Source organism: Lepidochelys kempii, chromosome 26 (genome assembly GCF_965140285.1).
Source record: "Lepidochelys kempii isolate rLepKem1 chromosome 26, rLepKem1.hap1, whole genome shotgun sequence".
NCBI classification, from domain to species: Eukaryota; Metazoa; Chordata; order Testudines; family Cheloniidae; genus Lepidochelys; species Lepidochelys kempii.
Window position 1 is genome coordinate 17,968,580 of NC_136405.1, and position 23,321 is coordinate 17,991,900.

Consider the following 23,321-nt stretch of genomic DNA (forward strand, 5'->3'; position numbering starts at 1 on the left):
GCTGCTAGCCTGCAGGGGGCGGGCAGTAGGCTGTCTATTTGTTTGCGACAGAGAAGCCTGGCTGTTTAAAAATAGCCAGAGCTTCATGAACCAGCTGAGCGGCGGAGAACCAGCTGAGCGGTGGGGACAGCAGAGCAGCTCACAGCAGGAGTTTCCCAGGGACTGGTAAGTATCCGAGTCTGTGTTTGTTTGCTTGCTGAGGAAGAATCCGAGCGTGTGTTTGCTGGGGGGGCAGTTTGAGAGCCTGAGTGAGTGTCTGATTGGCTGCTAGCCTGCAGGGGGCGGGCAGTAGGGTGTCTGTTGGTTTGCGACAGGGAAGCCTGGCTGTTTAAAAATAGCCAGAGCTTCGCGAACCAGCTGAGCGGCGGAGAACCAGCTGAGCAGCGTGGACAGCAGAGCAGCTCAAAGCGGGAGTTTGCCTGGGACTGGTAAGTATCCGAGTCTGGGTTTGTTTGCTTGCTGAGGAAGTATCCGAGCGTGTGTTTGCTGGGGGGGCAGTGTGAGAGCCTGAGTGAGTGTCTGATTGGCTGCTAGCCTGCAGGGGGCGGGCAGTAGGCTGTCTGTTGGTTTGCGACAGGGAAGCCTGGCTGTTTAAAAATAGCCAGAGGTTCGCATACCAGCTGAGCGGCGGAGAACCAGCTGAGCAGCGGGGACAGCAGAGCAGCACACAGCAGGAGTTTGCCTGGGACTGGTAAGTATCCGAGTCTGTGTTTGTTTGCTTGCTGAGGTAGTATCGGAGCGTGTGTTTGCTGGGGGGGTAGTGTGAGAGCCTGAGTGAGTGTCTGATTGACTGCTAGCCTGCAGGGGGCGGGCAGTAGGGTGTCTGTTGGTTTGCGACAGGGAAGCCTGGCTGTTTAAAAATAGCCAGAGCTTCGCGAACCAGCTGAGCAGCGGGGACAGCAGAGCAGCACACAGCAGGAGTTTGCCTGGCACTGGTAAGTATCCGAGTCTGTGTTTGTTTGCTTGCTGAGGAAGTATCCGAGCGTGTGTTTGCTGGGGGGGCAGTGTGAGAGCCTGAGTGAGTGTCTGATTGGCTGCTAGCCTGCAGGGGGCGGGCAGTAGGCTGTCTATTTGTTTGCGACAGAGAAGCCCGGCTGTTTAAAAATAGCCAGAGCTTCGCGTACCAGCTGAGCGGCGGAGAACCAGCTGAGCAGCGGGGACAGCAGAGCAGCACACAGCAGGAGTTTGCCTGGGACTGGTAAGTATCCGAGTCTGTGTTTGTTTGCTTGCTGAGGAAGTATCCGAGCGTGTGTTTGCTGGGGGGGCAGTGTGAGAGCCTGAGTGAGTGTCTGATTGGCTGCTAGCCTGCAGGGGGCGGGCAGTAGGGTGTCTGTTGGTTTGCAACAGGGAAGCCTGGCTGTTTAAAAATAGCCAGAGCTTCATGAACCAGCTGAGCGGCGGAGAACCAGCTGAGCGGTGGGGACAGCAGAGCAGCTCACAGCAGAAGTTTCCCTGGGACTGGTAAGTATCCGAGTCTGTGTTTGTGTGCTTGCTGAGGAAGAATCCGAGCGTGTGTTTGCTGGGGGGGGCAGTGTGAGAGCCTGAGTGAGTGTCTGATTGGCTGCTAGCCTGCAGGGGGCGGGCAGTAGGCTGTCTGTTGGTTTGCGACAGGGAAGCCTGGCTGTTTAAAAATAGCCAGAGGTTCGCGTACCAGCTGAGCGGCGGAGAACCAGCTGAGCAGCGGGGACAGCAGAGCAGCACACAGCAGGAGTTTGCCTGGGACTGGTAAGTATCCGAGTCTGTGTTTGTTTGCTTGCTGAGGAAGAATCCGAGCGTGTGTTTGCTGGGGGGGCAGTGTGAGAGCCTGAGTGAGTGTCTGATTGGCTGCTAGCCTGCAGGGGGCGGGCAGTAGGCTGTCTGTTGGTTTGCGACAGGGAAGCCTGGCTGTTTAAAAATAGCCAGAGGTTCGCGTACCAGCTGAGCGGCGGAGAACCAGCTGAGCAGCGGGGAGAGCAGAGCAGCACACAGCAGGAGTTTGCCTGGGACTGGTAAGTATCCGAGTCTGTGTTTGTTTGCTTGCTGAGGTAGTATCCGAGCGTGTGTTTGCTGGGGGGGTAGTGTGAGAGCCTGAGTGAGTGTCTGATTGGCTGCTAGCCTGCAGGGGGCGGGCAGTAGGGTGTCTGTTGGTTTGCGACAGGGAAGCCTGGCTGTTTAAAAATAGCCAGAGCTTCGCGAACCAGCTGAGCGGCGTAGAACCAGCAGAGCAGCACACAGCAGGAGTTTGCCTGGCACTGGTAAGTATCCGAGTCTGTGTTTGTTTGCTTGCTGAGGAAGTATCCGAGCGTGTGTTTGCTGGGGGGGCAGTGTGAGAGCCTGAGTGAGTGTCTGATTGGCTGCTAGCCTGCAGGGGGCGGGCAGTAGGGTGTCTGTTGGTTTGCGACAGTTTAGCCTGGCTGTTTAAAAATAGCCAGAGGTTCGCGAACCAGCTGAGTGGCGGAGAACCAGGTGAGCAGCGGGGACAGCAGAGCAGCACACAGCAGGAGTTTGCCTGGGACTGGTAAGTATCCGAGTCTGGGTTTCTTTGCTTGCTGAGGAAGAATCCGAGCGTGTGTTTGCTGGGGGGGCAGTGTGAGAGCCTGAGTGAGTGTCTGATTGGCTGCTAGCCTGCAGGGGGCGGGCAGTAGCGTGTCTGTTGGTTTGCGACAGGGAAGCCTGGCTGTTTAAAAATAGCCAGAGCTTCGCGAACCAGCTGAGCGGCGGAGAACCAGCTGAGCAGCGGGGACAGCAGAGCAGCACACAGCAGGAGTTTTCCTGGGACTGGTAAGTATCCGAGTCTGTGTTTGTTTGCTTGCTGAGGAAGAATCCGAGCGTGTGTTTGCTGGGGGGGCAGTGTGAGAGCCTGAGTGAGTGTCTGATTGGCTGCTAGCCTGCAGGGGGCGGGCAGTAGGCTGTCTATTTGTTTGCGACAGGGAAGCCTGGCTGTTTAAAAATAGCCAGAGCTTCGCATACCAGCTGAGCGGCGGAGAACCAGCTGAGCAGCGGGGACAGCAGAGCAGCACACAGCAGGAGTTTGCCTGGGACTGGTAAGTATCCGAGCGTGTGTTTGCTGGGGGGGCAGTGTGAGAGCCTGAGTGAGTGTCTGATTGGCTGCTAGCCTGCAGGGGGCGGGCAGTAGGGTGTCTGTTGGTTTGCAACAGGGAAGCCTGGCTGTTTAAAAATAGCCAGAGCTTCGCGAACCAGCTGAGCGGCGGAGAACCAGCTGAGCAGCGGCGACAGCAGAGCAGCTCACAGCAGGAGTTTGCCTGGGTCTGGTAAGTATCCGAGTCTGTGTTTGTTTGCTTGCTGAGGAAGTATCCGAGCGTGTGTTTCCTGGGGGGGCAGTGTGAGAGCCTGAGTGAGTGTCTGATTGGCTGCTAGCCTGCAGGGGGCGGGCAGTAGGGTGTCTGTTGGTTTGCGACAGGGAATCCTGGCTGTTTAAAAATAGCCAGAGCTTCGCGTACCAGCTGAGCGGCGGAGAACCAGCTGAGCAGCGGGGACAGCAGAGCAGCACACAGCAGGAGTTTGCCTGGGACTGGTAAGTATCCGAATCTGTGTTTGTTTGCTTGCTGAGGAAGTATCCGAGCGTGTGTTTGCTGGGGGGGCAGTGTGAGAGCCTGAGTGAGTGTCTGATTGGCTGCTAGCCTGCAGGGGGCGGGCAGTAGGGTGTCTGTTGGTTTGCGACAGGGAAGCCTGGCTGTTTAAAAATAGCCAGAGCTTCGCGAACCAGCTGAGCGGCGGAGAACCAGCTGAGCAGCGGGGACAGCAGAGCAGCTCACAGCAGGAGTTTGCCTCGGTCTGGTAAGTATCCGAGTCTGGGTTTGTTTGCTTGCTGAGGAAGTATCCGAGCGTGTGTTTGCTGGGGGGGCAGTGTGAGAGCCTGAGTGAGTGTCTGATTGGCTGCTATCCTGCAGGGGGCGGGCAGTAGGGTGTCTGTTGGTTTGCGACAGGGAAGCCTGGCTGTTTAAAAATAGCCAGAACTTCGCGAACCAGCTGAGCGGCGGAGAACCAGCTGAGCAGCGGGGACAGCAGAGCAGCTCACAGCAGGAGTTTGCCTGGGACTGGTAAGTATCCGAGTCTGGGTTTGTTTGCTTGCTGAGGAAGAATCTGAGCGTGTGTTTGCTGGGGGGGCAGTGTGAGAGCCTGAGTGTCTGATTGGCTGCTAGCCTGCAGGGGGCGGGCAGTAGCCTGTCTGTTGGTTTGCGACAGGGAAGCATGGCTGTTTAAAAATAGCCAGAGCTTCGCGAACAAGCTGAGCGGCGGAGAACCAGCTGAGCAGCGGGGACAGCAGCGCAGCACACAGCAGGAGTTTTCCTGGGACTGGTAAGTATCCGAGTCTGTGTTTGTTTGCTTGCTGAGGAAGTATCCGAGCGTGTGTTTGCTGGGGGGGCAGTGTGAGAGCCTGAGTGAGTGTCTGATTGGCTGCTAGCCTGCAGGGGGCCGGCAGTAGGCTGTCTATTTGTTTGCGACAGGGAAGCCTGGCTGTTTAAAAATAGCCAGAGCTTCGCGTACCAGCTGAGCGGCGGAGAACCAGCTGAGCAGCGGGGACAGCAGAGCAGCACACAGCAGGAGTTTGCCTGGGACTGGTAAGTATCCGAGTCTGTGTTTGTTTGCTTGCTGAGGAAGTATCCGAGCGTGTGTTTGCTGGGGGGGCAGTGTGAGAGCCTGAGTGAGTGTCTGATTGGCTGCTAGCCTGCAGGGGGCGGGCAGTAGGCTGTCTATTTGTTTGCGACAGAGAAGCCTGGCTGTTTAAAAATAGCCAGAGCTTCATGAACCAGCTGAGCGGCGGAGAACCAGCTGAGCGGTGGGGACAGCAGAGCAGCTCACAGCAGGAGTTTCCCAGGGACTGGTAAGTATCCGAGTCTGGGTTTGTTTGCTTGCTGAGGAAGAATCCGAGCGTGTGTTTGCTGGGCGGCAGTGTGAGAGCCTGAGTGAGTGTCTGATTGGCTGCTAGCCTGCAGGGGGCGGGCAGTAGGGTGTCTGTTGGTTTGCGACAGGGAAGCCTGGCTGTTTAAAAATAGACAGAGCTTCGCAAACCAGCTGAGCGGCGGAGAACCAGCTGAGCAGCGGGGACAGCAGAGCAGGACACAGCAGCAGTTTTCCTGGCACTGGTAAGTATCCGAGTCTGTGTTTGTTTGCTTGCTGAGGAAGTATCTGAGCGTGTGTTTGCTGGGGGGGGCAGTGTGAGAGCCTGAGTGAGTGTCTGATTGGCTGCTAGCCTGCAGGGGGCGGGCAGTAGGGTGTCTGTTGGTTTGCGACAGGGAAGCCTGGCTGTTTAAAAATAGCCAGAGCTTCATGAACCAGCTGAGCGGCGGAGAACCAGCTGAGCCGTGGGGACAGCAGAGCAGCTCACAGCGGGAGTTTCCTTGGGACTGGTAAGTATCCGAGTCTGTGTTTGTTTGCTTGCTGAGGAAGAATCCGAGCGTGTGTTTGCTGGGGGGGCAGTGTGAGAGAGTGAGTGAGTGTCTGATTGGCTGCTAGCCTGCAGTGGGCGGGCAGTAGGGTGTCTGTTGGTTTGCGACAGGGAAGCCTGCCTGTTTAAAAATAGCCAGAGCTTCGCGAACCAGCTGAGCGGCGGAGAACCAGCTGAGCAGCGGGGACAGCAGAGCAGCTCACAGCAGGAGTTTGCCTGGGTCTGGTAAGTATCCGAGTCTGGGTTTGTTTGCTTGCTGAGGAAGTATCCGAGCGTGTGTTTGCTGGGGGGGCAGTGTGAGAGCCTGAGTGAGTGTCTGATTGGCTGCCAACCGCAGGGAGCGGGCAGTAGGGTGTCTTTTGGTTTGCGACAGGGAAGCCTGGCTGTTTAAAAATAGCCAGAGCTTCGCGAACCAGCTGAGCGGCGGAGAACCAGCTGAGCAGCGGGGACAGCAGAGCAGCACACAGCAGGAGTTTTCCTGGGACTGGTAAGTATCCGAGTCTGTGTTTGTTTGCTTGCTGAGGAAGTATCCGAGCGTGTGTTTGCTGGGGGGGCAGTGTGAGAGCCTGAGTGAGTGTCTGATTGGCTGCTAGCCTGCAGGGGGCGGGCAGTCGGGTGTTTGTTGGTTTGGGACAGGGAAGCCTGGCTGTTTAAAAATAGCCAGAGCTTCGCGAACCAGCTGAGCGGCGGAGAACCAGCTGAGCAGCGGGGACAGCAGAGCAGCTCACAGCAGGAGTTTGCCTGGGACTGGTAAGTATCCGAGTCTGTGTTTGTTTGCTTGCTGAGGAAGAATCCGAGCGTGTGTTTGCTGGGCGGCAGTGTGAGAGCCTGAGTGAGTGTCTGATTGGCTGCTAGCCTGCAGGGGCGGGCAGTAGCGTGTCTGTTGGTTTGTGACAGGAAGCCTGGCTGTTTAAAAATAGCCAGAGCTTCGCGAACCAGCTGAGCGGCGGAGAACCAGCTGAGTAGCGGGGACAGCAGAGCAGCACACAGCAGGAGTTTGCCTGGGACTGGTAATTATCCGAGTCTGTGTTTGTTTGCTTGCTGAGGAAGTATCCGAGCGTGTGTTTGCTGGGGGGGCAGTGTGAGAGCCTGAGTGAGTGTCTGATTGGCTGCTAACCGCAGGGAGCGGGCAGTAGGGTGTCTTTTGGTTTGCGACAGGGAAGCCTGGCCGTTTAAAAATAGCCAGAGCTTCGCGAACCAGCTGAGCGGCGGAGAACCAGCTGAGCAGCGGGGACAGCAGAGCAGCACACAGCAGGAGTTTTCCTGGGACTGGTAAGTATCCGAGTCTGTGTTTGTTTGCTTGCTGAGGAAGTATCCGAGCGTGTGTTTGCTGGGGGGGCAGTGTGAGAGCCTGAGTGAGTGTCTGATTGGCTGCTAGCCTGCAGGGGGCGGGCAGTAGGCTGTCTATTTGTTTGCGACAGGGAAGCCTGGCTGTTTAAAAATAGCCAGAGCTTCGCGTACCAGCTGAGCGGCGGAGAACCAGCTGAGCAGCGGGGACAGCAGAGCAGCACACAGCAGGAGTTTGCCTGCGACTGGTAAGTATCCGAGTCTGTGTTTGTTTGCTTGCTGAGGAAGTATCCGAGCGTGTGTTTGCTGGGGGGGCAGTGTGAGAGCCTGAGTGAGTGTCTGATTGGCTGCTAGCCTGCAGGGGGTGGGCAGAAGGGTGTCTGTTGGTTTGCGACAGGGAAGCCTGGCTGTTTAAAAATAGCCAGAGCTTCATGAACCAGCTCAGCGGCGGAGAACCAGCTGAGCGGTGGGGACAGCAGAGCCGCTCACAGCAGGAGTTTCCCTGGGACTGGTAAGTATCCGAGTCTGTGTTTGTTTGCTTGCTGAGGAAGAATCCGAGCGTGTGTTTGCTGGGAGGGCAGTGTGAGAGCCTGAGTGAGTGTCTGATTGGCTGCTAGCCTGCAGGGGGCGGGCAGTAGGGTGTCTGTTGGTTTGCGACAGGGAAGCCTGGCTGTTTAAAAATAGACAGAGCTTCGCAAACCAGCTGAGCGGCGGAGAACCAGCTGAGCAGCGGGGACAGCAGAGCAGCACACAGCAGCAGTTTTCCTGGCACTGGTAAGTATCCGAGTCTGTGTTTGTTTGCTTGCTGAGGAAGTATCTGAGCGTGTGTTTGCTGGGGGGGGCAGTGTGAGAGCCTGAGTGAGTGTCTGATTGGCTGCTAGCCTGCAGGGGGCGGGCAGTAGGGTGTCTGTTGGTTTGCGACAGGGAAGCCTGGCTGTTTAAAAATAGCCAGAGCTTCATGAACCAGCTGAGCGGCGGAGAACCAGCTGAGCCGTGGGGACAGCAGAGCAGCTCACAGTGGGAGTTTCCTTGGGACTGGTAAGTATCCGAGTCTGTGTTTGTTTGCTTGCTGAGGAAGAATCCGAGCGTGTGTTTGCTGGGGGGGCAGTGTGAGAGAGTGAGTGAGTGTCTGATTGGCTGCTAGCCTGCAGTGGGCGGGCAGTAGGGTGTCTGTTGGTTTGCGACAGGGAAGCCTGCCTGTTTAAAAATAGCCAGAGCTTCGCGAACCAGCTGAGCGGCGGAGAACCAGCTGAGCAGCGGGGACAGCAGAGCAGCTCACAGCAGGAGTTTGCCTGGGTCTGGTAAGTATCCGAGTCTGGGTTTGTTTGCTTGCTGAGGAAGTATCCGAGCGTGTGTTTGCTGGGGGGGCAGTGTGAGAGCCTGAGTGAGTGTCTGATTGGCTGCCAACCGCAGGGAGCGGGCAGTAGGGTGTCTTTTGGTTTGCGACAGGGAAGCCTGGCTGTTTAAAAATAGCCAGAGCTTCGCGAACCAGCTGAGCGGCGGAGAACCAGCTGAGCAGCGGGGACAGCAGAGCAGCACACAGCAGGAGTTTTCCTGGGACTGGTAAGTATCCGAGTCTGTGTTTGTTTGCTTGCTGAGGAAGTATCCGAGCGTGTGTTTGCTGGGGGGGGCAGTGTGAGAGCCTGAGTGAGTGTCTGATTGGCTGCTAGCCTGCAGGGGGCGGGCAGTCGGGTGTTTGTTGGTTTGGGACAGGGAAGCCTGGCTGTTTAAAAATAGCCAGAGCTTCGCGAACCAGCTGAGCGGCGGAGAACCAGCTGAGCAGCGGGGACAGCAGAGCAGCTCACAGCAGGAGTTTGCCTGGGACTGGTAAGTATCCGAGTCTGTGTTTGTTTGCTTGCTGAGGAAGAATCCGAGCGTGTGTTTGCTGGGCGGCAGTGTGAGAGCCTGAGTGAGTGTCTGATTGGCTGCTAGCCTGCAGGGGCGGGCAGTAGCGTGTCTGTTGGTTTGTGACAGGAAGCCTGGCTGTTTAAAAATAGCCAGAGCTTCGCGAACCAGCTGAGCGGCGGAGAACCAGCTGAGTAGCGGGGACAGCAGAGCAGCACACAGCAGGAGTTTGCCTGGGACTGGTAATTATCCGAGTCTGTGTTTGTTTGCTTGCTGAGGAAGTATCCGAGCGTGTGTTTGCTGGGGGGGCAGTGTGAGAGCCTGAGTGAGTGTCTGATTGGCTGCTAACCGCAGGGAGCGGGCAGTAGGGTGTCTTTTGGTTTGCGACAGGGAAGCCTGGCCGTTTAAAAATAGCCAGAGCTTCGCGAACCAGCTGAGCGGCGGAGAACCAGCTGAGCAGCGGGGACAGCAGAGCAGCACACAGCAGGAGTTTTCCTGGGACTGGTAAGTATCCGAGTCTGTGTTTGTTTGCTTGCTGAGGAAGTATCCGAGCGTGTGTTTGCTGGGGGGGCAGTGTGAGAGCCTGAGTGAGTGTCTGATTGGCTGCTAGCCTGCAGGGGGCGGGCAGTAGGCTGTCTATTTGTTTGCGACAGGGAAGCCTGGCTGTTTAAAAATAGCCAGAGCTTCGCGTACCAGCTGAGCGGCGGAGAACCAGCTGAGCAGCGGGGACAGCAGAGCAGCACACAGCAGGAGTTTGCCTGCGACTGGTAAGTATCCGAGTCTGTGTTTGTTTGCTTGCTGAGGAAGTATCCGAGCGTGTGTTTGCTGGGGGGGCAGTGTGAGAGCCTGAGTGAGTGTCTGATTGGCTGCTAGCCTGCAGGGGGCGGGCAGTAGGGTGTCTGTTGGTTTGCGACAGGGAAGCCTGGCTGTTTAAAAATAGCCAGAACTTCGCGAACCAGCTGAGCGGCGGAGAACCAGCTGAGCAGCGGGGACAGCAGAGCAGCTCACAGCAGGAGTTTGCTGGGACTAGTAAGTGTCCGAGTCTGGGTTTGTTTGCTTGCTGAGGAAGAATCTGAGCGTGTGTTTGCTGGGGGGGCAGTGTGAGAGCCTGATTGAGTGTCTGATTGGCTGCTAGCCTGCAGGGGGCGGGCAGTAGCGTGTCTGTTGGTTTGCCACAGGGAAGCCTGGCTGTTTAAAAATAGCCAGAGCTTCGCGAACAAGCTGAGCGGCGGAGAACCAGCTGAGGAGCGGGGACAGCAGAGCAGCACACAGCAGGAGTTTTCCTGGGACTGGTAAGTATCCGAGTCTGTGTTTGTTTGCTTGCTGAGGTAGTATCCGAGCGTGTGTTTGCTGGGGGGGCAGTGTGAGAGCCTGAGTGAGTGTCTGATTGGCTGCTAGCCTGCAGGGGGCGGGCAGTAGGGTGTCTTTTGGTTTGCGATAGGGAAGCCTGGCTGTTTAAAAATAGCCAGAGCTTCGTGAACCAGCTGAGCGGCGGAGAACCAGCTGAGCAGCGGGGACAGCAGAGCAGCACACAGCAGGAGTTTGCCTGGCACTGGTAAGTATCCGAGTCTGTGTTTGTTTGCTTGCTGAGGAAGTATCCGAGCGTGTGTTTGCTGGGGGGGCAGTGTGAGAGCCTGAGTGAGTGTCTGATTGGCTGCTAGCCTGCAGGGGGCGGGCAGAAGGGTGTCTGTTGGTTTGCGACAGGGAAGCCTGGCTGTTTAAAAATAGCCAGAGCTTCGCGAACCAGCTGAGCGGCGGAGAACCAGCTGAGCAGCGGGGACAGCAGAGCAGCACACAGCAGGAGTTTTCCTGGCACTGGTAAGTATCCGAGTCTGTGTTTGTTTGCTTGCTGAGGAAGTATCCGAGCGTGTGTTTGCTGGGGGGGCAGTTTGAGAGCCTGAGTGAGTGTCTGATTGGCTGCTAGCCTGCAGGGGGTGGGCAGTAGGCTGTCTATTTGTTTGCGACAGGGAAGCCTGGCTGTTTAAAAATAGCCAGAGCTTCGCGTACCAGCTGAGCGGCGGAGAACCAGCTGAGCAGCGGGGACAGCAGAGCAGCACACAGCAGGAGTTTGCCTGGGACTGGTAAGTATCCGAGTCTGTGTTTGTTTGCTTGCTGAGGAAGAATCCGAGCGTGTGTTTGCTGGGGGGGCAGTTTGAGAGCCTGAGTGAGTGTCTGATTGGCTGCTAGCCTGCAGGGGGCGGGCAGTAGGCTGTCTATTTGTTTGCGACAGGGAAGCCTGGCTGTTTAAAAATAGCCAGAGCTTCGCGTACCAGCTGAGCGGCGGAGAACCAGCTGAGCAGCGGGGACAGCAGAGCAGCACACAGCAGGAGTTTGCCGGGGACTGGTAAGTATCCGAGTCTGTGTTTGTTTGCTTGCTGAGGAAGAATCCGAGCGTGTGTTTGCTGGGGGGGCAGTGTGAGAGAGTGAGTGAGTGTCTGATTGGCTGCTAGCCTGCAGTGGGCGGGCAGTAGGGTGTCTGTTGGTTTGCGACAGGGAAGCCTGCCTGTTTAAAAATAGCCAGAGCTTCGCGAACCAGCTGAGCGGCGGAGAACCAGCTGAGCAGCGGGGACAGCAGAGCAGCTCACAGCAGGAGTTTGCCTGGGTCTGGTAAGTATCCGAGTCTGGGTTTGTTTGCTTGCTGAGGAAGAATCTGAGCGTGTGTTTGCTGCGGGGGCAGTGTGAGAGCCTGAGTGAGTGTCTGATTGGCTGCTAGCCTGCAGGGGGCGGGCAGTAGGCTGTCTATTTGTTTGCGACAGAGAAGCCCGGCTGTTTAAAAATAGCCAGAGCTTCGCGTACCAGCTGAGCGGCGGAGAACCAGCTGAGCAGCGGGGACAGCAGAGCAGCTCACAGCAGGAGTTTGCCTGCGCCTGGTAAGTATCCGAGTCTGTGTTTGTTTGCTTGCTGAGGAAGAATCCGAGCGTGTGTTTGCTGGGCGGCAGTGTGAGAGCCTGAGTGAGTGTCTGATTGGCTGCTAGCCTGCAGGGGGCGGGCAGTAGCGTGTCTGTTGGTTTGTGACAGGGAAGCCTGGCTGTTTAAAAATAGCCAGAGCTTCGCGAACCAGCTGAGCGGCGGAGAACCAGCTGAGTAGCGGGGACAGCAGAGCAGCACACAGCAGGAGTTTGCCTGGGACTGGTAATTATCCGAGTCTGTGTTTGTTTGCTTGCTGAGGAAGTATCCGAGCGTGTGTTTGCTGGGGGGGCAGTGTGAGAGCCTGAGTGAGTGTCTGATTGGCTGCTAGCCTGCAGGGGGCGGGCAGTAGGGTGTCTGTTGGTTTGCGACAGGGAAGCCTGGCTGTTTAAAAATAGCCAGAGCTTTGCGAACCAGCTGAGCGGCGGAGAACCAGCTGAGCAGCGGGGACAGCAGAGCAGCACACAGCAGGAGTTTGCCTGGCACTGGTAAGTATCCGAGTCTGTGTTTGTTTGCTTGCTGAGGAAGTATCCGAGCGTGTGTTTGCTGGGGGGGCAGTGTGAGAGCCTGAGTGAGTGTCTGATTGGCTGCTAGCCTGCAGGGGGCGGGCAGTAGGGTGTCTGTTGGTTTGCGACAGGGAAGCCTGGCTGTTTAAAAATAGCCAGAGGTTCGCGAATCAGCTGAGCGGCGGAGAACCAGGTGAGCAGCGGGGACAGCAGAGCAGCACACAGCAGGAGTTTGCCTGGGACTGGTAAGTATCCGAGTCTGGGTTTGTTTGCTTGCTGAGGAAGAATCTGAGCGTGTGTTTGCTGGGGGGGCAGTGTGAGAGCCTGAGTGAGTGTCTGATTGGCTGCTAGCCTGCAGGGGGCGGGCAGTAGGCTGTCTATTTGTTTGCGACAGAGAAGCCCGGCTGTTTAAAAATAGCCAGAGCTTCGCGTACCAGCTGAGCGGCGGAGAACCAGCTGAGCAGCGGGGACAGCAGAGCAGCTCACAGCAGGAGTTTGCCTGGGTCTGGTAAGTATCCGAGTCTGGGTTTGTTTGCTTGCTGAGGAAGTATCCGAGTGTGTGTTTGCTGGGGGGGCAGTGTGAGAGCCTGAGTGAGTGTCTGATTGGCTGCTAGCCTGCAGGGGGCGGGCAGTAGGGTGTCTGTTGGTTTGCGACAGGGAAGCCTGGCTGTTTAAAAATAGACAGAGCTTCGCAAACTAGCTGAGCGGCGGAGAACCAGCTGAGCAGCGGGGACAGCAGAGCAGCACACAGCAGCAGTTTTCCTGGCACTGGTAAGTATCCGAGTCTGTGTTTGTTTGCTTGCTGAGGAAGTATCTGAGCGTGTGTTTGCTGGGGGGGGCAGTGTGAGAGCCTGAGTGAGTGTCTGATTGGCTGCTAGCCTGCAGGGGGCGGGCAGTAGGGTGTCTGTTGGTTTGCGACAGGGAAGCCTGGCTGTTTAAAAATAGCCAGAGCTTCATGAACCAGCTGAGCGGCGGAGAACCAGCTGAGCCGTGGGGACAGCAGAGCAGCTCACAGCGGGAGTTTCCCTGGGACTGGTAAGTATCCGAGTCTGTGTTTGTTTGCTTGCTGAGGAAGAATCCGAGCGTGTGTTTGCTGGGGGGGCAGTGTGAGAGAGTGAGTGAGTGTCTGATTGGCTGCTAGCCTGCAGGGGGCGGGCAGTAGGGTGTCTGTTGGTTTGCGACAGGGAAGCCTGGCTGTTTAAAAATAGCCAGAGCTTCGCGAACCAGCTGAGCGGCGGAGAACCAGCTGAGCAGCGGGGACAGCAGAGCAGCTCACAGCAGGAGTTTGCCTGGGTCTGGTAAGTATCCGAGTCTGGGTTTGTTTGCTTGCTGAGGAAGTATCCGAGCGTGTGTTTGCTGGGGGGGCAGTGTGAGAGCCTGAGTGAGTGTCTGATTGGCTGCTAGCCTGCAGGGGGCGGGCAGTCGGGTGTTTGTTGGTTTGGGACAGGGAAGCCTGGCTGTTTAAAAATAGCCAGAGCTTCGCGAACCAGCTGAGCGGCGGAGAACCAGCTGAGCAGCGGGGACAGCAGAGCAGCTCACAGCAGGAGTTTGCCTGGCACTGGTAAGTATCCGAGTCTGTGTTTGTTTGCTTGCTGAGGAAGAATCCGAGCGTGTGTTTGCTGGGCGGCAGTGTGAGAGCCTGAGTGAGTGTCTGATTGGCTGCTAGCCTGCAGGGGCGGGCAGTAGCGTGTCTGTTGGTTTGTGACAGGAAGCCTGGCTGTTTAAAAATAGCCAGAGCTTCGCGAACCAGCTGAGCGGCGGAGAACCAGCTGAGTAGCGGGGACAGCAGAGCAGCACACAGCAGGAGTTTGCCTGGGACTGGTAATTATCCGAGTCTGTGTTTGTTTGCTTGCTGAGGAAGTATCCGAGCGTGTGTTTGCTGGGGGGGCAGTGTGAGAGCCTGAGTGAGTGTCTGATTGGCTGCTAACCGCAGGGAGCGGGCAGTAGGGTGTCTTTCGGTTTGCGACAGGGAAGCCTGGCCGTTTAAAAATAGCCAGAGCTTCGCGAACCAGCTGAGCGGCGGAGAACCAGCTGAGCAGCGGGGACAGCAGAGCAGCACACAGCAGGAGTTTTCCTGGGACTGGTAAGTATCCGAGTCTGTGTTTGTTTGCTTGCTGAGGAAGTATCCGAGCGTGTGTTTGCTGGGGGGGCAGTGTGAGAGCCTGAGTGAGTGTCTGATTGGCTGCTAGCCTGCAGGGGGCGGGCAGTAGGCTGTCTATTTGTTTGCGACAGGGAAGCCTGGCTGTTTAAAAATAGCCAGAGCTTCGCGTACCAGCTGAGCGGCGGAGAACCAGCTGAGCAGCGGGGACAGCAGAGCAGCACACAGCAGGAGTTTGCCTGCGACTGGTAAGTATCCGAGTCTGTGTTTGTTTGCTTGCTGAGGGAGTATCCGAGCGTGTGTTTGCTGGGGGGGCAGTGTGAGAGCCTGAGTGAGTGTCTGATTGGCTGCTAGCCTGCAGGGGGCGGGCAGTAGGGTGTCTGTTGGTTTGCGACAGGGAAGCCTGGCTGTTTAAAAATAGCCAGAACTTCGCGAACCAGCTGAGCGGCGGAGAACCAGCTGAGCAGCGGGGACAGCAGAGCAGCTCACAGCAGGAGTTTGCTGGGACTAGTAAGTGTCCGAGTCTGGGTTTGTTTGCTTCCTGAGGAAGAATCTGAGCGTGTGTTTGCTGGGGGGGCAGTGTGAGAGCCTGATTGAGTGTCTGATTGGCTGCTAGCCTGCAGGGGGCGGGCAGTAGCGTGTCTGTTGGTTTGCGACAGGGAAGCCTGGCTGTTTAAAAATAGCCAGAGCTTCGCGAACAAGCTGAGCGGCGGAGAACCAGCTGAGCAGCGGGGACAGCAGAGCAGCACACAGCAGGAGTTTTCCTGGGACTGGTAAGTATCCGAGTCTGTGTTTGTTTGCTTGCTGAGGTAGTATCCGAGCGTGTGTTTGCTGGGGGGGCAGTGTGAGAGCTTGAGTGAGTGTCTGATTGGCTGCTAGCCTGCAGGGGGCGGGCAGTAGGGTGTCTTTTGGTTTGCGACAGGGAAGCCTGGCTGTTTAAAAATAGCCAGAGCTTCGTGAACCAGCTGAGCGGCGGAGAACCAGCTGAGCAGCGGGGACAGCAGAGCAGCACACAGCAGGAGTTTGCCTGGCACTGGTAAGTATCCGAGTCTGTGTTTGTTTGCTTGCTGAGGAAGTATCCGAGCGTGTGTTTGCTGGGGGGGCAGTGTGAGAGCCTGAGTGAGTGTCTGATTGGCTGCTAGCCTGCAGGGGGTGGGCAGAAGGGTGTCTGTTGGTTTGCGACAGGGAAGCCTGGCTGTTTAAAAATAGCCAGAGCTTCATGAACCAGCTCAGCGGCGGAGAACCAGCTGAGCGGTGGGGACAGCAGAGCCGCTCACAGCAGGAGTTTCCCTGGGACTGGTAAGTATCCGAGTCTGTGTTTGTTTGCTTGCTGAGGAAGAATCCGAGCGTGTGTTTGCTGGGAGGGCAGTGTGAGAGCCTGAGTGAGTGTCTGATTGGCTGCTAGCCTGCAGGGGGCGGGCAGTAGGGTGTCTGTTGGTTTGCGACAGGGAAGCCTGGCTGTTTAAAAATAGACAGAGCTTCGCAAACCAGCTGAGCGGCGGAGAACCAGCTGAGCAGCGGGGACAGCAGAGCAGCACACAGCAGCAGTTTTCCTGGCACTGGTAAGTATCCGAGTCTGTGTTTGTTTGCTTGCTGAGGAAGTATCTGAGCGTGTGTTTGCTGGGGGGGGCAGTGTGAGAGCCTGAGTGAGTGTCTGATTGGCTGCTAGCCTGCAGGGGGCGGGCAGTAGGGTGTCTGTTGGTTTGCGACAGGGAAGCCTGGCTGTTTAAAAATAGCCAGAGCTTCATGAACCAGCTGAGCGGCGGAGAACCAGCTGAGCCGTGGGGACAGCAGAGCAGCTCACAGCGGGAGTTTCCTTGGGACTGGTAAGTATCCGAGTCTGTGTTTGTTTGCTTGCTGAGGAAGAATCCGAGCGTGTGTTTGCTGGGGGGGCAGTGTGAGAGAGTGAGTGAGTGTCTGATTGGCTGCTAGCCTGCAGTGGGCGGGCAGTAGGGTGTCTGTTGGTTTGCGACAGGGAAGCCTGCCTGTTTAAAAATAGCCAGAGCTTCGCGAACCAGCTGAGCGGCGGAGAACCAGCTGAGCAGCGGGGACAGCAGAGCAGCTCACAGCAGGAGTTTGCCTGGGTCTGGTAAGTATCCGAGTCTGGGTTTGTTTGCTTGCTGAGGAAGTATCCGAGCGTGTGTTTGCTGGGGGGGCAGTGTGAGAGCCTGAGTGAGTGTCTGATTGGCTGCCAACCGCAGGGAGCGGGCAGTAGGGTGTCTTTTGGTTTGCGACAGGGAAGCCTGGCTGTTTAAAAATAGCCAGAGCTTCGCGAACCAGCTGAGCGGCGGAGAACCAGCTGAGCAGCGGGGACAGCAGAGCAGCACACAGCAGGAGTTTTCCTGGGACTGGTAAGTATCCGAGTCTGTGTTTGTTTGCTTGCTGAGGAAGTATCCGAGCGTGTGTTTGCTGGGGGGGCAGTGTGAGAGCCTGAGTGAGTGTCTGATTGGCTGCTAGCCTGCAGGGGGCGGGCAGTCGGGTGTTTGTTGGTTTGGGACAGGGAAGCCTGGCTGTTTAAAAATAGCCAGAGCTTCGCGAACCAGCTGAGCGGCGGAGAACCAGCTGAGCAGCGGGGACAGCAGAGCAGCTCACAGCAGGAGTTTGCCTGGGACTGGTAAGTATCCGAGTCTGTGTTTGTTTGCTTGCTGAGGAAGAATCCGAGCGTGTGTTTGCTGGGCGGCAGTGTGAGAGCCTGAGTGAGTGTCTGATTGGCTGCTAGCCTGCAGGGGCGGGCAGTAGCGTGTCTGTTGGTTTGTGACAGGAAGCCTGGCTGTTTAAAAATAGCCAGAGCTTCGCGAACCAGCTGAGCGGCGGAGAACCAGCTGAGTAGCGGGGACAGCAGAGCAGCACACAGCAGGAGTTTGCCTGGGACTGGTAATTATCCGAGTCTGTGTTTGTTTGCTTGCTGAGGAAGTATCCGAGCGTGTGTTTGCTGGGGGGGCAGTGTGAGAGCCTGAGTGAGTGTCTGATTGGCTGCTAACCGCAGGGAGCGGGCAGTAGGGTGTCTTTTGGTTTGCGACAGGGAAGCCTGGCCGTTTAAAAATAGCCAGAGCTTCGCGAACCAGCTGAGCGGCGGAGAACCAGCTGAGCAGCGGGGACAGCAGAGCAGCACACAGCAGGAGTTTTCCTGGGACTGGTAAGTATCCGAGTCTGTGTTTGTTTGCTTGCTGAGGAAGTATCCGAGCGTGTGTTTGCTGGGGGGGCAGTGTGAGAGCCTGAGTGAGTGTCTGATTGGCTGCTAGCCTGCAGGGGGCGGGCAGTAGGCTGTCTATTTGTTTGCGACAGGGAAGCCTGGCTGTTTAAAAATAGCCAGAGCTTCGCGTACCAGCTGAGCGGCGGAGAACCAGCTGAGCAGCGGGGACAGCAGAGCAGCACACAGCAGGAGTTTGCCTGCGACTGGTAAGTATCCGAGTCTGTGTTTGTTTGCTTGCTGAGGAAGTATCCGAGCGTGTGTTTGCTGGGGGGGCAGTGTGAGAGCCTGAGTGAGTGTCTGATTGGCTGCTAGCCTGCAGGGGGTGGGCAGAAGGGTGTCTGTTGGTTTGCGACAGGGAAGCCTGGCTGTTTAAAAATAGCCAGAGCTTCATGAACCAGCTCAGCGGCGGAGAACCAGCTGAGCGGTGGGGACAGCAGAGCCGCTCACAGCAGGAGTTTCCCTGGGACTGGTAAGTATCCGAGTCTGTGTTTGTTTGCTTGCTGAGGAAGAATCCGAGCGTGTGTTTGCTGGGAGGGCAGTGTGAGAGCCTGAGTGAGTGTCTGATTGGCTGCTAGCCTGCAGGGGGCGGGCAGTAGGGTGTCTGTTGGTTTGCGACAGGGAAGCCTGGCTGTTTAAAAATAGACAGAGCTTCGCAAACCAGCTGAGCGGCGGAGAACCAGCTGAGCAGCGGGGACAGCAGAGCAGCACACAGCAGCAGTTTTCCTGGCACTGGTAAGTATCCGAGTCTGTGTTTGTTTGCTTGCTGAGGAAGTATCTGAGCGTGTGTTTGCTGGGGGGGGCAGTGTGAGAGCCTGAGTGAGTGTCTGATTGGCTGCTAGCCTGCAGGGGGCGGGCAGTAGGGTGTCTGTTGGTTTGCGACAGGGAAGCCTGGCTGTTTAAAAATAGCCAGAGCTTCATGAACCAGCTGAGCGGCGGAGAACCAGCTGAGCCGTGGGGACAGCAGAGCAGCTCACAGCGGGAGTTTCCTTGGGACTGGTAAGTATCCGAGTCTGTGTTTGTTTGCTTGCTGAGGAAGAATCCGAGCGTGTGTTTGCTGGGGGGGCAGTGTGAGAGAGTGAGTGAGTGTCTGATTGGCTGCTAGCCTGCAGTGGGCGGGCAGTAGGGTGTCTGTTGGTTTGCGACAGGGAAGCCTGCCTGTTTAAAAATAGCCAGAGCTTCGCGAACCAGCTGAGCGGCGGAGAACCAGCTGAGCAGCGGGGACAGCAGAGCAGCTCACAGCAGGAGTTTGCCTGGGTCTGGTAAGTATCCGAGTCTGGGTTTGTTTGCTTGCTGAGGAAGTATCCGAGCGTGTGTTTGCTGGGGGGGCAGTGTGAGAGCCTGAGTGAGTGTCTGATTGGCTGCCAACCGCAGGGAGCGGGCAGTAGGGTGTCTTTTGGTTTGCGACAGGGAAGCCTGGCTGTTTAAAAATAGCCAGAGCTTCGCGAACCAGCTGAGCGGCGGAGAACCAGCTGAGCAGCGGGGACAGCAGAGCAGCACACAGCAGGAGTTTTCCTGGGACTGGTAAGTATCCGAGTCTGTGTTTGTTTGCTTGCTGAGGAAGTATCCGAGCGTGTGTTTGCTGGGGGGGCAGTGTGAGAGCCTGAGTGAGTGTCTGATTGGCTGCTAGCCTGCAGGGGGCGGGCAGTCGGGTGTTTGTTGGTTTGGGACAGGGAAGCCTGGCTGTTTAAAAATAGCCAGAGCTTCGCGAACCAGCTGAGCGGCGGAGAACCAGCTGAGCAGCGGGGACAGCAGAGCAGCTCACAGCAGGAGTTTGCCTGGGACTGGTAAGTATCCGAGTCTGTGTTTGTTTGCTTGCTGAGGAAGAATCCGAGCGTGTGTTTGCTGGGCGGCAGTGTGAGAGCCTGAGTGAGTGTCTGATTGGCTGCTAGCCTGCAGGGGCGGGCAGTAGCGTGTCTGTTGGTTTGTGACAGGAAGCCTGGCTGTTTAAAAATAGCCAGAGCTTCGCGAACCAGCTGAGCGGCGGAGAACCAGCTGAGTAGCGGGGACAGCAGAGCAGCACACAGCAGGAGTTTGCCTGGGACTGGTAATTATCCGAGTCTGTGTTTGTTTGCTTGCTGAGGAAGTATCCGAGCGTGTGTTTGCTGGGGGGGCAGTGTGAGAGCCTGAGTGAGTGTCTGATTGGCTGCTAACCGCAGGGAGCGGGCAGTAGGGTGTCTTTTGGTTTGCGACAGGGAAGCCTGGCCGTTTAAAAATAGCCAGAGCTTCGCGAACCAGCTGAGCGGCGGAGAACCAGCTGAGCAGCGGGGACAGCAGAGCAGCACACAGCAGGAGTTTTCCTGGGACTGGTAAGTATCCGAGTCTGTGTTTGTTTGCTTGCTGAGGAAGAATCCGAGCGTGTGTTTGCTGGGCGGCAGTGTGAGAGCCTGAGTGAGTGTCTGATTGGCTGCTAGCCTGCAGGGGGCAGGCAGTAGGCTGTCTATTTGTTTGCGACAGGGAAGCCTGGCTGTTTAAAAATAGCCAGAGCTTCGCGTACCAGCTGAGCGGCGGAGAACCAGCTGAGCAGCGGGGACAGCAGAGCAGCACACAGCAGGAGTTTGCCTGCGACTGGTAAGTATCCGAGTCTGTGTTTGTTTGCTTGCTGAGGAAGTATCCGAGCGTGTGTTTGCTGGGGGGGCAGTGTGAGAGCCTGAGTGAGTGTCTGATTGGCTGCTAGCCTGCAGGGGGTGGGCAGAAGGGTGTCTGTTGGTTTGCGACAGGGAAGCCTGGCTGTTTAAAAATAGCCAGAGCTTCGCGAACCAGCTGAGCGGCGGAGAACCAGCTGAGCAGTGGGGACAGCAGAGCAGCTCACAGCAGGAGTTTGCCTGGGTCTGGTAGGTATCCGAGTCTGGGTTTGTTTGCTTGCTGAGGAAGTATCCGAGCGTGTGTTTGCTGGGGGGGCAGTGTGAGAGCCTGAGTGAGTGTCTGATTGGCTGCTAGCCTGCAGGGGGCGGGCAGTAGGGTGTCTGTTGGTTTGCGACAGGGAAGCCTGGCTGTTTAAAAATAGCCAGAGCTTCGTGAACCAGCTGAGCGGCGGAGAACCAGCTGAGCAGCGGGGACAGCAGAGCAGCACACAGCAGGAGTTTGCCTGGCACTGGTAAGTATCCGAGTCTGTGTTTGTTTGCTTGCTGAGGAAGTATCCGAGCGTGTGTTTGCTGGGGGGGCAGTGTGAGAGCCTGAGTGAGTGTCTGATTGGCTGCTAGCCTGCAGGGGGCGGGCAGAAGGGTGTCTGTTGGTTTGCGACAGGGAAGCCTGGCTGTTTAAAAATAGCCAGAGCTTCGCGAACCAGCTGAGCGGCGGAGAACCAGCTGAGCAGCGGGGACAGCAGAGCAGCACACAGCAGGAGTTTTCCTGGCACTGGTAAGTATCCGAGTCTGTGTTTGTTTGCTTGCTGAGGAAGTATCCGAGCGTGTGTTTGCTGGGGGGGCAGTTTGAGAGCCTGAGTGAGTGTCTGATTGGCTGCTAGCCTGCAGGGGGCGGGCAGTAGGCTGTCTATTTGTTTGCGACAGGGAAGCCTGGCTGTTTAAAAATAGCCAGAGCTTCGCGTACCAGCTGAGCGGCGGAGAACCAGCTGAGCAGCGGGGACAGCAGAGCAGCACACAGCAGGAGTTTGCCTGGGACTGGTAAGTATCCGAGTCTGTGTTTGTTTGCTTGCTGAGGAAGAATCCGAGCGTGTGTTTGCTGGGGGGGCAGTTTGAGAGCCTGAGTGAGTGTCTGATTGGCTGCTAGCCTGCAGGGGGCGGGCAGTAGGCTGTCTATTTGTTTGCGACAGGGAAGCCTGGCTGTTTAAAAATAGCCAGAGCTTCGCGTACCAGCTGAGCGGCGGAGAACCAGCTGAGCAGCGGGGACAGCAGAGCAGCACACAGCAGGAGTTTGCCGGGGACTGGTAAGTATCCGAGTCTGTGTTTGTTTGCTTGCTGAGGAAGAATCCGAGCGTGTGTTTGCTGGGGGGGCAGTGTGAGAGAGTGAGTGAGTGTCTGATTGGCTGCTAGCCTGCAGTGGGCGGGCAGTAGGGTGTCTGTTGGTTTGCGACAGGGAAGCCTGCCTGTTTAAAAATAGCCAGAGCTTCGCGAACCAGCTGAGCGGCGGAGAACCAGCTGAGCAGCGGGGACAGCAGAGCAGCTCACAGCAGGAGTTTGCCTGGGTCTGGTAAGTATCGGAGTCTGGGTTTGTTTGCTTGCTGAGGAAGTATCCGAGCGTGTGTTTGCTGGGGGGGCAGTGTGAGAGCCTGAGTGAGTGTCTGATTGGCTGCTAGCCTGCAGGGGGCGGGCAGTAGGGTGTTTGTTGGTTTGGGACAGGGAAGCCTGGCTGTTTAAAAATAGCCAGAGCTTCGCGAACCAGCTGAGCGGCGGAGAACCAGCTGAGCAGCGGGGACAGCAGAGCAGCTCACAGCAGGAGTTCGCCTGGGACTGGTAAGTATCCGAGTCTGTGTTTGTTTGCTTGCTGAGGAAGAATCCGAGCGTGTGTTTGCTGGGCGGCAGTGTGAGAGCCTGAGTGAGTGTCTGATTGGCTGCTAGCCTGCAGGGGGCGGGCAGTAGCGTGTCTGTTGGTTTGCGACAGGGAAGCCTGGCTGTTTAAAAATAGCCAGAGCTTCGCGAACAAGCTGAGCGGCGGAGAACCAGCTGAGCAGCGGGGACAGCAGAGCAGCACACAGCAGGAGTTTTCCTGGGACTGGTAAGTATCCGAGTCTGTGTTTGTTTGCTTGCTGAGGTAGTATCCGAGCGTGTGTTTGCTGGGGGGGCAGTGTGAGAGCTTGAGTGAGTGTCTGATTGGCTGCTAGCCTGCAGGGGGCGGGCAGTAGGGTGTCTTTTGGTTTGCGACAGGGAAGCCTGGCTGTTTAAAAATAGCCAGAGCTTCGTGAACCAGCTGAGCGGCGGAGAACCAGCTGAGCCGTGGGGACAGCAGAGCAGCTCACAGTGGGAGTTTCCTTGGGACTGGTAAGTATCCGAGTCTGTGTTTGTTTGCTTGCTGAGGAAGAATCCGAGCGTGTGTTTGCTGGGGGGGCAGTGTGAGAGAGTGAGTGAGTGTCTGATTGGCTGCTAGCCTGCAGTGGGCGGGCAGTAGGGTGTCTGTTGGTTTGCGACAGGGAAGCCTGCCTGTTTAAAAATAGCCAGAGCTTCGCGAACCAGCTGAGCGGCGGAGAACCAGCTGAGCAGCGGGGACAGCAGAGCAGCTCACAGCAGGAGTTTGCCTGGGTCTGGTAAGTATCCGAGTCTGGGTTTGTTTGCTTGCTGAGGAAGTATCCGAGCGTGTGTTTGCTGGGGGGGCAGTGTGAGAGCCTGAGTGAGTGTCTGATTGGCTGCCAACCGCAGGGAGCGGGCAGTAGGGTGTCTTTTGGTTTGCGACAGGGAAGCCTGGCTGTTTAAAAATAGCCAGAGCTTCGCGAACCAGCTGAGCGGCGGAGAACCAGCTGAGCAGCGGGGACAGCAGAGCAGCACACAGCAGGAGTTTTCCTGGGACTGGTAAGTATCCGAGTCTGTGTTTGTTTGCTTGCTGAGGAAGTATCCGAGCGTGTGTTTGCTGGGGGGGCAGTGTGAGAGCCTGAGTGAGTGTCTGATTGGCTGCTAGCCTGCAGGGGGCGGGCAGTAGGCTGTCTATTTGTTTGCGACAGGGAAGCCTGGCTGTTTAAAAATAGCCAGAGCTTCGCGTACCAGCTGAGCGGCGGAGAACCAGCTGAGCAGCGGGGACAGCAGAGCAGCACTCAGCAGGAGTTTGCCTGGGACTGGTAAGTATCCGAGTCTGTGTTTGTTTGCTTGCTGAGGTTGTATCCGAGCGTGTGTTTGCTGGGGGGGCAGTGTGAGAGCCTGAGTGAGTGTCTGATTGGCTGCTAGCCTGCAGGGGGCGGGCAGTAGGGTGTCTGTTGGTTTGCGACAGGGAAGCCTGGCTGTTTAAAAATAGCCAGAGCTTCGCGAACCAGCTGAGCGGCGGAGAACCAGCTGAGCAGCGGGGACAGCAGAGCAGCACACAGCAGGAGTTTGCCTGGGACTGGTAAGTATCCGAGTCTGGGTTTGTTTGCTTGCTGACGAAGTATCCGAGCGTGTGTTTGCTGGGGGGGCAGTGTGAGAGCCTGAGTGAGTGTCTGATTGGCTGCTAGCCTGC